We start from the raw sequence: 16,801 nt of genomic DNA on the forward strand, positions 1-16,801 counted from the left end.
ATAACATGACTTGTTTCTAACCTGTCCATATTGCCCCTCTCTCTACCCCTCCATAAATTCGATTCGAAAGGCACAATTATTCCAGTTCTTGAATAAGACTCGCATATGCCCTCAGAAAAAACAAGAGAAGAAATAAATAAATCAAGTCATGTATATTCTTCACCCCCCGAATTTTTTTTCGCAACACTGCACGAAGCCTCGAGTTTCGGATATTGTTGTTGTGCGACAGGATAGGATAGATGAACCGCATGTTTACCGAGGACCAGATGTAATCAAATATTTTTTTGAAAAGATAGTTGAAGAGGTTGAGACTATTGGCAGCCTCTTACGCGAATCGAAACCAAATGCTCCTATTATCCAGCGATGAACTTCAATCTCACAATAACATTGAAACGTGTTCGGTGTGCGATCAAAGGTTTCACCGACGAGAACCGGAAAGTAATTTCATCATAATTATTTTACCGGAAACTACATCGGTGGAATCTGTAACATAATGTATTCATGTATGTGTTTGACAATCATATATCACTTACTAGAACAATTTTCATATTGTTTTCACTACGTGAGATGATATTTTATTTATATTTACGATAAAATAGAGGTTTGGGTGTAATAACAGTTTTTATTAATTAATTTAGAGATGTATTTTTTATTTGTTGAGTTAATGATTAGGTTAATTTGTTATTTCTCGCGAAAAAAAAAGAGGGAACCTCAGCTGAAAGAAAATACACAACTTGTATTATTGAGGTCAAGAGTTTGTTTTAACATCACTTTTTGCACACATAGGCTAATCACGACTCGGGATATGTTTAAAATGGAATCTGAAATATTGATTAGGCGACCTGACTGGAACTCGGAATAGGACACACTGATTACAAGACGTCGATATATTACCACTTGGTAAGAAATTGTAGTGTTTCAATTCACACACACACTCACAATTTAAAACAACTAAACTGATCGCAGGCCCAACTGGTGGCTGGCATACACAACTATCCATCCACCCGTCGTCTTCTGGGGTGTGTGTCTCGATGAGTGTCAACAACCTCTATTGTGAAGTAAAATCTGTAGGGGTAACATCACTCTCCAATTACAATGTTGGCAAACTTTCCAACTTCATCGTGAACGACGACAAAGGTATCGGCTACCTGATCAAAATTATCAACATGCTGCCTCCGAGATTCTGGAATGTTGCCGAAGGAAAGGGACTCGTGAACGACATCATCAACAAGTTATTTTTCGAGATGCATTTACTTGGCTACCAATACTGCAGACCGGGTACCAAACTCGAGAAAAGATTGGAGAGAGGAGACAAGGGTGTGAATCTGTTGGACGCGGCATGCAAAGATTACGATATTGCTTACAACACGCACACGAATTTGGATGCACGTCACGAAGCAGACAAGAAATTGGAGCATGCCGCTTTCAGGAGGGTCATGAGCAAAGATGCTTTTTTGCGAGAAAAAGTTGCAGCATTGGGCACTACCATCGCCATGAACACGAAACAAAAATTTGGATGGGGAATCCTACCTAGAGTTATCTTTAACTGGCAACGAGGTGATCTTGGTCAGCACGACGAACCCTCAGCTGTTATAGAAGATATCTGAAACCAGCTTACACCAGTCACTCATAGCTCCCCCAATTTTCTCACGATGGTGGGTTGCCACCGGCCCTATACGTAGGCCGAATAAATTCCGAGCAGAGCCGGATTCGAACCTATGGCGTCTCGCAGCGAACAATCTCAAGACGAGTGAACGCCGTAACTCGCTCAGCTACGGAGGACGACTCTCTCTCTCTCTCTCTCTACTCTTTCTCTAATTTTCATAATTATTGTTAAAATTAATTCAAGAGAAAATATATATTTTGTGTTGACATGGGAAATATGCAATAAAAAAATGCATGATCAATAGTTAAGGTCAAAATCTGAATAAACAGTGAGGGTGATACACGCAAGCTTCCAGGCATGTGATTTGCACAGAATTAAATATAAAATGAGAGATGGAAGGTTTTTGTTACTATTAGAATTTAAGTACGGAAAATATGTACAGCGAATGAATACTACGTTTGACTAATCGTGAAGATGAGTATTACAGTACGTTTTTTTATCGTTCTTATATAAACGTTGAAACGTTTAAGAACGTATAAGAACGTTTACCAAAACGTTGAAACGTTTCAACGTTTTGGTAAACGTTCTTATACGTTCTTAAACGTTTCAACGTTTATATAAGAACGATAAAAAAACGTACTGTAATACTCATCTTCACGATTAGTCAAACGTAGTATTCATTCGCTGTACATATTTTCCGTACTTAAATTCTAATAGTAACAAAAACCTTCCATCTCTCATTTTATATTTAATTCTGTGCAAATCACATGCCTGGAAGCTTGCGTGTATCACCCTCACTGTTTATTCAGATTTTGACCTTAACTATTGATCATGCATTTTTTTATTGCATATTTCCCATGTCAACACAAAATATATATTTTCTCTTGAATTAATTTTAACAATAATGATGAAAATTAGAGAAAGAGTAGAGAGAGAGAGAGAGAGAGTCGTCCTCCGTAGCTGAGCGAGTTACGGCGTTCACTCGTCTTGAGATTGTTCGCTGCGAGACGCCATAGGTTCGAATCCGGCTCTGCTCGGAATTTATTCGGCCTACGTATAGGGCCGGTGGCAACCCACCATCGTGAGAAAATTGGGGGGGCTATGAGTGACTGGTGTAAGCTGGTTTCAGATATCTTCTATAACAGCTGAGGGTTCGTCGTGCTGACCAAGATCACCTCGTTGCCAGTTAAAGATAACTCTAGGTAGGATTCCCCATCCAAATTTTTGTTTCGTGTTCATGGCGATGGTAGTGCCCAATGCTGCAACTTTTTCTCGCAAAAAAGCATCTTTGCTCATGACCCTCCTGAAAGCGGCATGCTCCAATTTCTTGTCTGCTTCGTGACGTGCATCCAAATTCGTGTGCGTGTTGTAAGCAATATCGTAATCTTTGCATGCCGCGTCCAACAGATTCACACCCTTGTCTCCTCTCTCCAATCTTTTCTCGAGTTTGGTACCCGGTCCGCAGTATTGGTAGCCAAGTAAATGCATCTCGAAAAATAACTTGTTGATGATGTCGTTCACGAGTCCCTTTCCTTCGGCAACATTCCAGAATCTCGGAGGCAGCATGTTGATAATTTTGATCAGGTAGCCGATACCTTTGTCGTCGTTCACGATGAAGTTGGAAAGTTTGCCAACATTGTAATTGGAGAGTGATGTTACCCCTACAGATTTTACTTCACAATAGAGGTTGTTGACACTCATCGAGACACACACCCCAGAAGACGACGGGTGGATGGATAGTTGTGTATGCCAGCCACCAGTTGGGCCTGCGATCAGTTTAGTTGTTTTAAATTGTGAGTGTGTGTGTGAATTGAAACACTACAATTTCTTACCAAGTGGTAATATATCGACGTCTTGTAATCAGTGTGTCCTATTCCGAGTTCCAGTCAGGTCGCCTAATCAATATTTCAGATTCCATTTTAAACATATCCCGAGTCGTGATTAGCCTATGTGTGCAAAAAGTGATGTTAAAACAAACTCTTGACCTCAATAATACAAGTTGTGTATTTTCTTTCAGCTGAGGTTCCCTCTTTTTTTTTCGCGAGAAATAACAAATTAACCTAATCATTAACTCAACAAATAAAAAATACATCTCTAAATTAATTAATAAAAACTGTTATTACACCCAAACCTCTATTTTATCGTAAATATAAATAAAATATCATCTCACGTAGTGAAAACAATATGAAAATTGTTCTAGTAAGTGATATATGATTGTCAAACACATACATGAATACATTATGTTACAGATTCCACCGATGTAGTTTCCGGTAAAATAATTATGATGAAATTACTTTCCGGTTCTCGTCGGTGAAACCTTTGATCGCACACCGAACACGTTTCAATGTTATTGTGAGATTGAAGTTCATCGCTGGATAATAGGAGCATTTGGTTTCGATTCGCGTAAGAGGCTGCCAATAGTCTCAACCTCTTCAACTATCTTTTCAAAAAAATATTTGATTACATCTGGTCCTCGGTAAACATGCGGTTCATCTATCCTATCCTGTCGCACAACAACAATATCCGAAACTCGAGGCTTCGTGCAGTGTTGCGAAAAAAAATTCGGGGGGTGAAGAATATACATGACTTGATTTATTTATTTCTTCTCTTGTTTTTTCTGAGGGCATATGCGAGTCTTATTCAAGAACTGGAATAATTGTGCCTTTCGAATCGAATTTATGGAGGGGTAGAGAGAGGGGCAATATGGACAGGTTAGAAACAAGTCATGTTATGATGATAGCCGTCGCCATTTCAGAGTAGCAAATATTTAACATTAATTGTTGAATTTTATTTTAGGCTAGGCATATTGACTTCGTCAATTTTATCAAAACAACCATTATTCATCCTCATCGTTGCCATTAGCCAAAATAGCCTCGCTTCTTTCTTTTTTCCCAATTTTCGTAGTGATCTCCGTTCGCACTTGGCTTTTGTAGATTAACAAAAATCGTCTGAAGTTTGAACACGTCATACCGGTGCAAGCTGTTTTTGTGATTGTTCTCCTCGATTATTCAAAATATCTAATTTTCGCATATTCAAATACACACAAGTGGAGGGGGTTCATGCCACATTAGTAATTTTAAATTGTATTCTCGGAGCCATGCACACATTTCCTAACATTGTTGCCTTGTAGTCGATGAGTTGTGCAGGTACAGCTGTGAAGTTGTTAATAAGACCCAACACAAACAAGTCACCCAACATTGCTTTTCGACATAGATTTTTAACTAGAAAATTGTTATGATTACAGTACACCCATATCAGTATACAATAACATAGTGCCATTTTTTCTGTTTCTGTTGCCAACAAAAGCAAATCTACAGACCACAGGTTCGAGAAATAAGACATTAACTATATTTTGCATACATGTAGGTACGCCCCCGCGAGGTGTGTTATTAGAAGACTCAATACATGTGAGCAGTGGAGTAAATTTTTTTCTTTTATTTTGATGTCCATGCATTTATCTGAACCCCCTTGTCCAACCAAAACAAAAGCTCCGGTCCCATCTGGAGACTGCAAAAACTGATATGTATGTTTATTCAGAAAAACCATCCATGGACAATACCGTTGCGCCCTCCATGTGCATTTTCCTTGTTGGCTGAACACGAAGATGCCCGAGACTGCTTTCGAAATTGCTTTCAGCCTCGCATCACGATACAGCCGTTTTCTACAATTCTATTAGCCTACTATTATTATCTAAAACTATTTCATCACACACCATAAAAATAAAAAATAACATTTCTCTCCTTCCCTCGCTTTTAGCCATCGTCCGGTGTTCTTCTAGATAGCAGGTGAATCGTGACTAGCTAAAGTATTGAAATCAAAACATAAATTATCCGTTATAACCCGCCTCCTCTTTTTTTCTCTCCCCTTCTTTACATGCGCGCTCGATGACATTGAAATAAGCGAAAACACACCGCTATGCTTAACAAAAAAAAAAACATCCATTGTACAACTCTATAGGTCGAGGTTCATAAGTCTCGTGCATCTCATGCGAGGGACTGCATATCTTGTTTACAGTTTATAGTGGCATCATATTCCTTCACTCGAGAAACTTGCAAGACAGCTCATTACTAGATCTGTTTTGTCCATATGACAATGCTTGCTATCAGTAATAAAATATTTATGTTGTTTAACCTAACAGCTGAGGGGCCGGGCATTCCACATTTACTTTTGCTAGTGCAATAAATATCAATATTTTTAAGTTATGCAATAATTTTTGACAATATATTCATGTCCATTTCCAAAGCTAGATTTATATACACAAACAACTCGCTCTTGCAATATGTTATCTATTGTGAAAAATTCTCGCATGTTCGCGAAACAGGAAATACACGTCATAGCTTCCGTGAATCGAGCACAAGGTTACTAGAGCACGCAAAACACCGTATGCCAAAAATTAAATATTCCAAATGCAGGCATCATACACAAATAGAATAATCGGGTTGAATTTACAGTCTAAAACCACCATGTTCTGGCAGCAAGTATCAAAAACATGTGGTTAGAAGATTTTGATAGGGAGTGAGTGAAATAGTTGTTGCAAATTACCTTTTAAACCCAGTACATGTGTAGGAATATATTGCATATAAGCTGTCTTACTCTCTCCGTATGTGTGTCAGGTAGTCGTGTCGATCGTTAGTTGTATGTCACAGCTTAACTGTACTAGGTAATATTTTTACATAAGATAAGTTGGCATACTCTGCGAAGATATATGTTTCAAGCTTCTAGCTGTAGAGCCTATTTGCAAAATATAAGTTTGGCTCGTCGAAAACAACTCAAACAGTGTTGCCAGCTGTAGGTTAATTTTCCCCGTTATACAATTGCAAAAAAAATAAGTTGCTTATACCCTATCTGGAAGATGTGTCCATGGCTTATGTCGTAGGTTAATTTAGTTTGCAATAGATCTTGTGTGTTAGCCCTTACAAGTGATATAGCTGCCTTTCTGCCTTTGAGTCACCTGTAAGGCTATATGTGGGTGGGCGAGTGAGGTTAGTTTAGTTTACAATAGATCGACCTGTCATGCTATATACTACTTTCTGCTTTTTGAGTTACCTGTAAAACTATATGTGGGTAGGTGAGTGAGGTTAGTTTAGTTCACAATAGATCACACTTTGAATTTGCTCACACTCTCTCTGTCTGTGTGTCAGGTGGTCGTGTCGATCGCTAGTTGTATGTTACAGCTTAACCCAAACTAGGTAATATTAACTGTACTTCAATAAATAAAGTTGTGTGTATCTCATATCGAACTAGAAATAAAAAAAATCAAACATTAAGCATTCATGCAGATTAATTAAGCTGTAAGTTCAAAATTTTGACCCCCACACAAATCGCATTACATACATACATACATGTGGAAAAACAGAAGTATACAAGAGCCCCCCTGTAAGTAAGACTAATCGGGGGTGGACCTACAATTTCAAAAACCACTTGTGCGAGTATCAAATCCTTAAATACCACTGCACCATAAGGGGAGGAGGCCCAGTGAGAGGGGGGTAGAAAGCTGGAAACATTAACACCGCTATTGCCAGTTAGCGTCTTCTTCATCTTATTGCATACTTATCATCTTATAGAAGATTACGCCGTCAACTTGTAACTTGTAGGTTAGCCTCGCCTGTGAAATATCATATGTTTAAAAAACAAAACATTTGTGAAGCAACTAGTCAGTGTTGCCAACTCCTATTGGACGAATCTTCGACGACAACCCCCTCGCACAATTCGAGCACAAAAACTTCCGCGACAGACCTCGGTGCGAAAAATAAATTTCCCCACTGGTCCAAGCACACCCTTCCACGCATACAAAAACATTTCGACAAGCACATGTACAATTTGGATTTCACCTCGACGGTGCTGCAGAATAACAACAATCCAGCCGATAAGGCACCTCTGATCAAATTAACACTGCACACTACGATCAAAATCCAATATAAGTTAGTTCGATGCACAAATTAAAAAAAATAATAACTCACAAAACTCTACAGAGGTATTGGGCTTTTGATAGCCATGACCGTTAGAACTAGTGTTGAGCACCCACGCACCCTGGCAAGATTATAGGGGCCAGAAATCCTAAAAAACAACAATTATTATTTGTTTGTTTGCATCACAATACGAAAATAATAAAAAAACACGCGCGCGCGTGTGTAGCACATCGTTCCCCCCGAGAGAGGTTTACAAAAATCACAATATACATTGGCGCCGGGGACTTGGAAAAAAATTACGATAAGACATATTCGCTCACCACTGTTGTCAGCTTAGTCTCCATCCATCCATCTCTCTCTCTTTTACGGCAGTGTGTGTTTGTTGTCGGTTAGGTTAGGTTAGGTTAGGTTAGGTTAGGTTAGGTTAGGTTAGATACATTAGCGCCGGGGACTTGGAAAATTACAATAAGACATATTCGCTCACCACTGTTGTCAGCTTAGTCTCTCTTTTTATCTTACAGCAATATTGGCATCTCTATCTTTTTTTTAGTTGCAGGTGGGTTGCCAACACACTCTAGTTAATAATGCTACATATTACACACACACACGCATACACATACTGTGTTGCCATCCATCCATCTCTCTCGCTTTTACGGCAGTGTGTGTTTGTTGTAGGTTAGGTTAGGTTAGGTTAGGTTAGGTTAGGTTAGGTTAGGTTAGATACATTGGTGTCGGGGATTTGGAAATAAGGCATATTCGCTCACCACTGTTGTCAGCTCAGTCTCTCTTTTTATCTTACAGCAATATTGGTATCTCTATCTTTTTTTAGTTGGAGGTGGGTTGCCAACACACTCTAGTTAATAATGCTACATATTACACACACACACGTATACACATACTGTGTTGCCATCCATCCATCTCTCTCGCTTTTACAGCAGTGTGTGTTTGTTGTCGGTTAGGTTAGGTTAGGTTAGGTTAGGTTAGGTTAGGTTAGGTTAGGTTAGGTTAGATACAATAGCGCCCAGAACTTGGAAATAAGACATATTCGCTCACCACTATTGTCAGCTTAGTCTCTCTCTTCATCTTACAGCAATATTGGTATCTCTATCTTTTTTAGTTGCAGGTGGGTTGCCAACACACTCTAGTTAATAATACTACATATTATACACGCACACGCACACACATACTGTGTTACCATCCATCCATCTCTCTTCTTTTACGGCAGTGTGTGTTTGTTGTCGGTTAGGTTAGGTTAGGTTAGGTTAGGTTAGGTTAGGTTAGGTTAGGTTAGGTTAGATACATTGGCGCCGGGGACTTGGAAAAAAATTACGATAAGACATATTCGCTCACCACTGTTGCCAGCTCTAGGTCTCTCTCTTTATCTTACAGCAATATTGGCATCTCTATTTTTTTTAGTTGCAGGTGGGTTGCCAACACACTCTAGTTAATAATGCTACATATTATACACACACACGCACACACATACTGTGTTGCCATCCATCTATCTCTCTTTTACGGCAGTGTGTGTTTGTTGTCGGTTAGGTTAGGTTAGGTTAGGTTAGGTTAGGTTAGGTTACATACATTGGCGCCCGGGACTTGGAAATAATACGTATTCGCTCACCACTGTTGCCAGCTTAGTCTCTCTCTTTATCTTACAGCAACATTGGCATCTCTATTTTTTTAGTTGTAGGTGGGTTGCCAACACACTCTAGTTAATAATACTACATATTATACACACACACGCACACACATACTGTGTTGTCATCCATCCATCCCTTTTTCTCTTTTACGGCAGTATATATTTGTTGCCGGTTCTCCTTGCCCAGTGTGTGTATGTTACGCCAGTATATAAATTAGCTAAGCCTCAAGCAGGGTAGCCCCTGCCAAATAAGAAAAAAAAGCTGTAGGTAGGTGTTGGCAACACTGTCGGTTGTTTAACTCTTCCCTCTCTTTCCTCTCTCTTTTTTTTGTAAAAAGCTATGGCAAAAATACCAGTAGGTTGGCAAATTGCTTTATGCACTGTAAGGCAAGCCTCAAGCAGTATTGCCAGCTCCTTGCTTTAGGTTAGGTAAGACCAAAATAAAAACCTTGGTAACTTTTCGAGTAAGATGTTGGCAATACTGCAAGACAAGCCTCAAGCAGTATTGCCAGCTCCTTGCTTTAGGTTAGGTTAGACCAAGATAAAAACCTTGATGATTTTTTCGAGTAAGATGTTGGCAACACTGCAAGGCAAGCCTCAAGCAGTGTTGCCAGCTCCTTGCTTGAGGTTAGATTAGACCCAAAAAAACCTTGGTCATTTTTTCGAGTAAGATGTTGGCAACACTGCGAGCCTCACCGAGCCTCATTTTCGGTTGGCAACATTTCGAGAAAAGCCTCAAGCAGTGTTGCCAGCTCCTTGTTTGAGGTTAGGTTAGACCGAAAAACAAAAACCTTGGTCATTTTTTCGAGTAAGAGGTTGGCAACACTGCGAGCCTCACCAAGCCTCACCGAGCCTCATTTTCGGTTGCAGAACCCGTGCCACTGCTCTACTCACAGTTACTAAGATCCATGCATAGTTTCAACTCCCCAAATTTCATGAAAATCGGAGATGGTCAGGTCAAAGGCTGTGTTGATTTCGCATGGAATGACTCATATACGTTGTGAAACTTTGAGTGGTGAGACAATGTACGTGTTGCTTATACTAAAAATTTCGTTGGTCAGCACGAGATATCTTGCCTTGTAATTAAGGGGTTCACATGCACAGTGCTTTGGATTGCACTTTAAACTGCAGATTCAGTCCCGATTAGCCCATGAAGTGGATATAAAGTACATAGAATAAGTTATAACAACTTCTGAGTGGACACCGAAACAAAAGAAAAGCACAAACAAGAACGAGAAGGACCTCAGCACACCGGAGAGCCTCCCAGATGGCGCAGTGGTAGCGTCGTCGCCTTGTAATCAAGGGGTTCCGGGTTTGATACCCGGTGGAGGCACATGGCACAGTGGTTCGGATCCCGATTAGCCTAACTGTGCATAAAGTGGACTTAATACACCAACTCAAACAAACTCAAACTCACCACACAGGAGACGAGATGAAGCTGTGACAATTCTCGATATCATTCCTAGGTGAAATGAAAGGTTTCACTTTCCTAGACATTAGAAGAGGGTGGGTGCAATTTGTGATTTTATCAGAGGACGACAACTTACCGGTACTTTTACCTAAGTATTAGATATAGTACTTAAAATTGGACATTAAGCGCTTAAAATCTAATTTTGATATCAAATGCAACACAAACACAACGCCATTTGAAGTTAAACCCTAAAGTCAAACTGGAAGAAAATTACATTAGTCAAATGAATACACGGGATAAATGAGACTCACTGCAGGTCCTATGGTTTGCCAGTTGGCTTGTCAAGGCCACTGTGTCATCTAGACTAGACTTCATTCAATTTCTTGCAAATTTTTCTGCATGAAAGCAATGCACTGGGGGTGTAAGGAAAGTAAAAGTATGTTTAAAACTTCTAAATTATTTTTCTAATCAGTTAATGTTAGGTTTATGACATTTCACATTCGGTTGGTAGATATTTGATTGAATTCACAAGGTCTTTGAGCAAGATGGGAATGTTTGATTGAGTGATTTGGTTTATTTTACTTCACATTTCAGCCATTTCTGCCTAATCGCGAAGATGAGGATGAGTAACGGTATGATGAAATTGATGAAGGGACACTCACAAATAACACCCATGCTCAGGTCGGGATTCGAACCGGGGACCTCTGGCGTCGTAGAACGCTTTGCTAACTCCTCCGCCACGGAGTCCGGCGGGGTGGGAATGTGTTTTGGATTTTCTTTGTAGATGCAAAAATCTTTAACTGAGACGTGCACATGCTTTTGCTTACATTAAAGTTCACCTTTTCACATAAACGAGGAATCGACAAGTCACCTTAAAACATGTATGTATATGCATTCAATACTACTAAATTCGAAAAGAAACCTTGGCCGGCTCTTTAAATTATCCCCCGAAGATTGAAAAGAGAAATAAAACAACTTTCGAGCGTTTGGCTTTCCTTGCTTGCTCTGAGATCTGAAGGATTTCGGTTTTGTATATGTAATGATAGTATTTTCAGTGCTTGAAGAAAGTCGTTAGGTACAAATAATTATGTTACAAATAAATGCTTTGTCAAAATGTTTTACAAACATTCCAAACTTAGACCTCTTACGAGTTGATCGGGAACCATCTCAACTCAATATTATTTTTAAGAAATACAACACCCTATAGATGTCTGAGGAAATACCGAATACATGGCTTCTAAAAGGCATTGGATGTAGTACACATCTGCCATAAATTGTTTAAAGATATTTTTATGCTTAGCTATGGGACTTTAAAATTAAAATGAACTGAACTGATGTGGACTCTATAAGTATGATGTATTCAATAATATGGTTTCAATATCCAGTTGGTGAGAGACGATTATTCCTGGTTGGGATACCTGAAGATAGAGGAGAAGGGGGAATCCTCCTCACCCCCTTTAATCTCACCCTGCATTAAAAATCAATAGCTGTATCTTTGTTCGCAATTTTCACATTTCGAAATCCTGATATTCCGTTTCGTTAAATTCAAAATGAGCCCATGAACAAGGTCCAGAGCTTTATATTTTTCGGAATTGTTATCTGGTTAAAATCTGTTTTTAAAATGACGATAAATACTAAAGAAAACAAAGAAATAAAAATTATTTATGCCAATTTTTAATTTTTTAAAAAAAACAGGAAATTCGTGTGCTGTTCTAAAATGGAATATTTCCGATGCCTTCACATTTCGACAATCAACTGTTGGAACTGGTAAAAAATATATAAAAATGGTAAAAAATGGTATACAATAAACTATTAAAAAATGGGGAAAACATTCGAGTGAGTATCTGTGCATAAATCTCCCGGCCCATAAACACACTAGCCTAGCCACTTTCGTGCCTCTAAGAAATATCTGCACGATCCGCCATTAGTTTCAACTGCTGCCAATATTAAATGTTTTGTTAATAACAGGCAATGTTCGAACACTACATTTTTCTGTATATGTATAATTAAATCATTGTATTATTACATATCTTATAGTATTTTATGACCGATATATAGGCCATCAGTGGTTATACCTTTCGTGTTTTACATTTTTTTTTTTCGATTCAAATAATGATTTTGTCAGGAAGTTCTTTATATACTGATATTTAGCCTGATTGAAAATGGTATATTTTGGGGCAATGCCTGCAGCTTTTACCATATTAGTTTGACAGAGAAATAATGATGGCCCATTCCCAGAGGAATGTAGCTATACCCTGTCCTAGGTATAACTGAGCAAGCGAACAAAAACAAGTCTCAGCGCAAGTAGTGACGCAAAACGGCTCCACAAATGAACACGTGAGAGGGAATGGCATTGCGTGGAGGGGGAAGCACCTTCGAGCAGCGTGTGATGCTTCGCTTTGCCCACTCGATCCCCCCTTCTCTGCCGCTATGAGCGGCCTTGCTCCAGATATAACCGAGTCAGAGTATGTATTGAAAGGTGTTTTCAATTATTTACCTCTATACGGAAAACTACATATTATACGGAAATATGATGTTCTTCATGGACATGCTTACATTTATATTAAATATGTTAAAAGTATTGTGAAGCAAGAGTAAGTTGTGTACAACTAAACGTTATAATAGTAGTAATGTCATCGCCTTTTAATCAAGGCGTCCCGGGTTCGATACCCGGTGGAGGTACATAGTGGTTCGGATCCCACTTTAATCTTTAGGTCCAGTCCGGATTAGCCTTACTGTGCATAACGTGAACTTAAAACTAAACGATATATTCTATTCTATTGATTAATTTGATATATGTTTTCTGCCACTCTTGTTCAATCGCAAAAATGAGATGAATGAAATGACAATCACAAACACACACGAACACGCACAGGACATAACTAACTAAGCCTCCACAGACTGCCTGTGGGTCCAGGCGCCAGAGCATCGCTAGTCTGCAAAATTCAGCCCAGGGTATATGCTATTCGAGTCAATGTCTCTCGTAGGATAAGGCTGCGATCTCGCCTGTGCTTTGAAAACCTCCGCAAGGATTCTGGCTCCTCCGACACATTTTATTTTCGGCCACGCCAATGGCACGAATGTCGCCAGCTTCCTTTGTCAGAAGGAACGCTTCGATTTTTGGCACGTTCATCTGGAGGAGGAAATCTCGGAATTCCACGGCTTCAGTTATCCTCAGAGGCATCCCAACACAATGTCAACGACCCCTGAACGACGCGTCCGAAGGCGATCAGATTAAGTGATCACCAGTTATGAACGAGATGAGCACGCTTACAATAATACACGCCGAATTATGAATTTCTCTTTTTCGTTTTTCAGATTTCACACTTCTTTGCCTTTATTGCTACCAAATTTATAATTTTACGGCAATTTCTAAAATATCGGAGACGCTAATGAATACTATACTACTGAATTTAAACAAGAGTAATAGCGCCTGCCCTATTGGTGGATTGCATGAGACGTCAGGATGCGCTCAGCCGCCATGTTTGCGGCCAATTTTGTTTGTCATGTGGAAAGAAATATAGTGAAATAACGTCAGCTTCTGTTTGACCAATCGAATACTGCACAATGTACCATCGTAAAGAAGGTTCCAATCTCCCGCCCGCCCGCGTGAATTCCATGGCTGCTCGAAGACACAATTCAGCAGTTGTGACGTAGATGAAACACTTATTGAATCCAGAAACTTTTGCTTACTAGCCCAATGTTCCAGACGCTAAACCAAATAAGCCACCCTTGTCTAGACTTTAAGAAACAAAATGCTTACCGACTTCTTGCAAATAACTCAAAAGATAAACAAAAAATAACTATTTGGTACTTCGTTAGCAGATATTATCTTGGGAAAGCATGTATATATGCGTCGAAACATTAACGGAATTAGTTTCTTACGTTTCTGGATTAAAAGATCAACTACCACTTATTACAAAATGCCTGGATCTACACTACACCGTTCAAAGGAGCATAATATAGAATAATATAATTTTGAAGAACCAAATGAAGTAGCGGTAGTGAGAACGAAATAAGCACTCAAATGTGAACCTCTCTTCCAAGAAGCAGTGGTGTCCACAGGTAACTTTTGGTGGGGATTGATTGATTGATTTAGTGTTTTAAAGTTCACTTTATGCACAGTAAGGCTAATCGGGACTGGACCTACAGTTTAAAGTGGGATCCGAAGCACTATGTGCCTCCACCGAGTATCGAACCCTGGACTCCTTGATTACGAGGCAATGACGCTACCACTGCGCCATCGGGGAGGCCCTGGTGGGGATTGTTTCGTGATTGAAACTTGACTTAATAAACAATACAGCATTAGACCGAAGTTGATTTACGTTATCATTTAACCATCACTGCTATATAAATAGAAATTGGTCACTAAGCGAGTAAAGGCCTAATCACACAGAACTGGATATCCAGTTATAGTTGTCGCTGAACTGGCTACCTGACCGGAAGTGATGGCTGCCTGGCTGGCTGCTTGACTGGTTTTGAGGAATTGGTCATGTTCTAATTGCAACTGGCTTTCCTCGACTGGATTCTGTGGACAGCCAATCAGAGTGAAGTTTCGTCATGTCGTATCAATCCATAAGATTATATTTTATTTTAAAAGCCTCTCTGAATGCTTCATGTTGACCAGGGCATTCACTTGTTTATCTCAGTTGTCTCAACCTCTGAGGCATGTAAACAATGCACAGTGTTGTGCTATGCAAACCTCCTGAGGTATTCAGGAAATAGGTAGTTCCATCTGCCTATGGAGTCATCGGTTTGCATAGTGGCAGTTAAAATCACGATTCGGCATGGAGGAAGAGCGCCATGGCCTGGGGAATATAGAGGTCAGACAGGCTGAGAGGGGACTGACTTTGGATTGGGATTGAGGAGAGATGAGAGCTTAGGAGAGAGTGGAGCAAAAGTGAGACGACGCGCTGGTCAACCTGTAACGAAGCCAACAGAGGACTTAGTTTATTTTTATTCTTCGAAATTATCTTCTTTCATCAGATAGACAGGTAACTATCCTAAACCCAGCCATGATTCAGGTTCAAAGGTTTATAAAACCCAACGAGTGACCATTGTCTTTTCTAGTTGTTAAGTTCCTAAATGTTACTTGTACCTTTCGCACTGTCAAGCGTAAACTCGTCATATTAATGACGAATACTCTCATCATCGAGGATGAATGATGAATAGGCTACATCACCGAGCAATTAATTGCGAAGTGACTGGTTCTGATCCCATCATTCTATAGAATGATACGATGTGAAGATAATCTGAGTTTGCCGAAGGAAAGGTTTTTGTCTGTGGTTTCCGAGTGTTCGTTTGTTTCCTTCACATCAGCAAAGCGATGAGATTTATACGTGACAAATATGATTAGCCGATAATCAAAATCCTTATTATTACAAGTGCAGTGAATGTTCGATATATTTAGTTGAAGAAATATTTTGTTAATGAATGAATCCTGCGAATATTGTGTTGAATATGCCTACCCGAGTTCCTTAAAAAGCTTGATCAGTACGCATTCATTACCATATTCTCTTTCGAGCAATTTCTAGTCCATACTTTTTTTTTTTTGAGTTTTCAATACAGCAGTAATTCTCCTACAACATTCTTCAAATTACTCGTCCATCTTTTTAGATTGTCTGCTCTGAGCAATGTCTTACGGGAACAAAAGTAAGGTAACAAGTATCGTGTGAGGGGAAAACTAGCAGATGGGTAGCCAGTCAAGAACCAACTAGGACATTCCTACTGGAAATCCAGTTCCGTGTGATTCGGCCTTAAGCTAATAAGTATTATTAAGGGGGGATAATATCCAAGTCTTACACATTATGCCTTAAATTCTCACGTGAATTCTGGTGGGGGAAGGAAGATAAAACTTTTGGGGGGATACAACTCCTTAACAGTGTTAAGTGTTATATATTGTCACGAGAATTTTAGGTAGATGGGACTGAGCAGTAAATTTGGCGAGATATATCCATTTATTGAATATCAGTTAAACTTTTACGTGAAATCTGGTGTGGAGATTGAGTATTACTTTGGGGAGGGGCAATATCTGATCTTCGGAATCAATAGTATAAGTCTAAAATTAGCAACTCGTGATTATCAGTGTTAAATCTTTTGATTGTCAAGGGATTTCTGTAGTGGTTGGGATCGAACATTAAGTTTTTGGGGACTATATGGGTATAAAATTCCTATATGCCATTGGAAATCCGTGTACTATCAAAGGCATTTTAAGCTGGATCATTCGCAATGAGTGG

At 39.4% G+C, this 16,801-nt stretch overlaps 1 protein-coding gene across 5 annotated transcripts in view; it reads right to left on the minus strand.

Moving 5' to 3' along the window:
- Obsc (Obscurin) overlaps positions 1–16,801 on the minus strand; it is a 493,648-nt gene that overhangs the window by 183,766 nt on the left and 293,081 nt on the right. The window lies entirely within an intron of this gene.

Source organism: Lepisma saccharinum, chromosome 17 (assembly GCF_977018435.1).
Source record: "Lepisma saccharinum chromosome 17, izLepSacc3.1, whole genome shotgun sequence".
Classification (NCBI taxonomy): Eukaryota; Metazoa; Arthropoda; class Insecta; order Zygentoma; family Lepismatidae; genus Lepisma; species Lepisma saccharinum.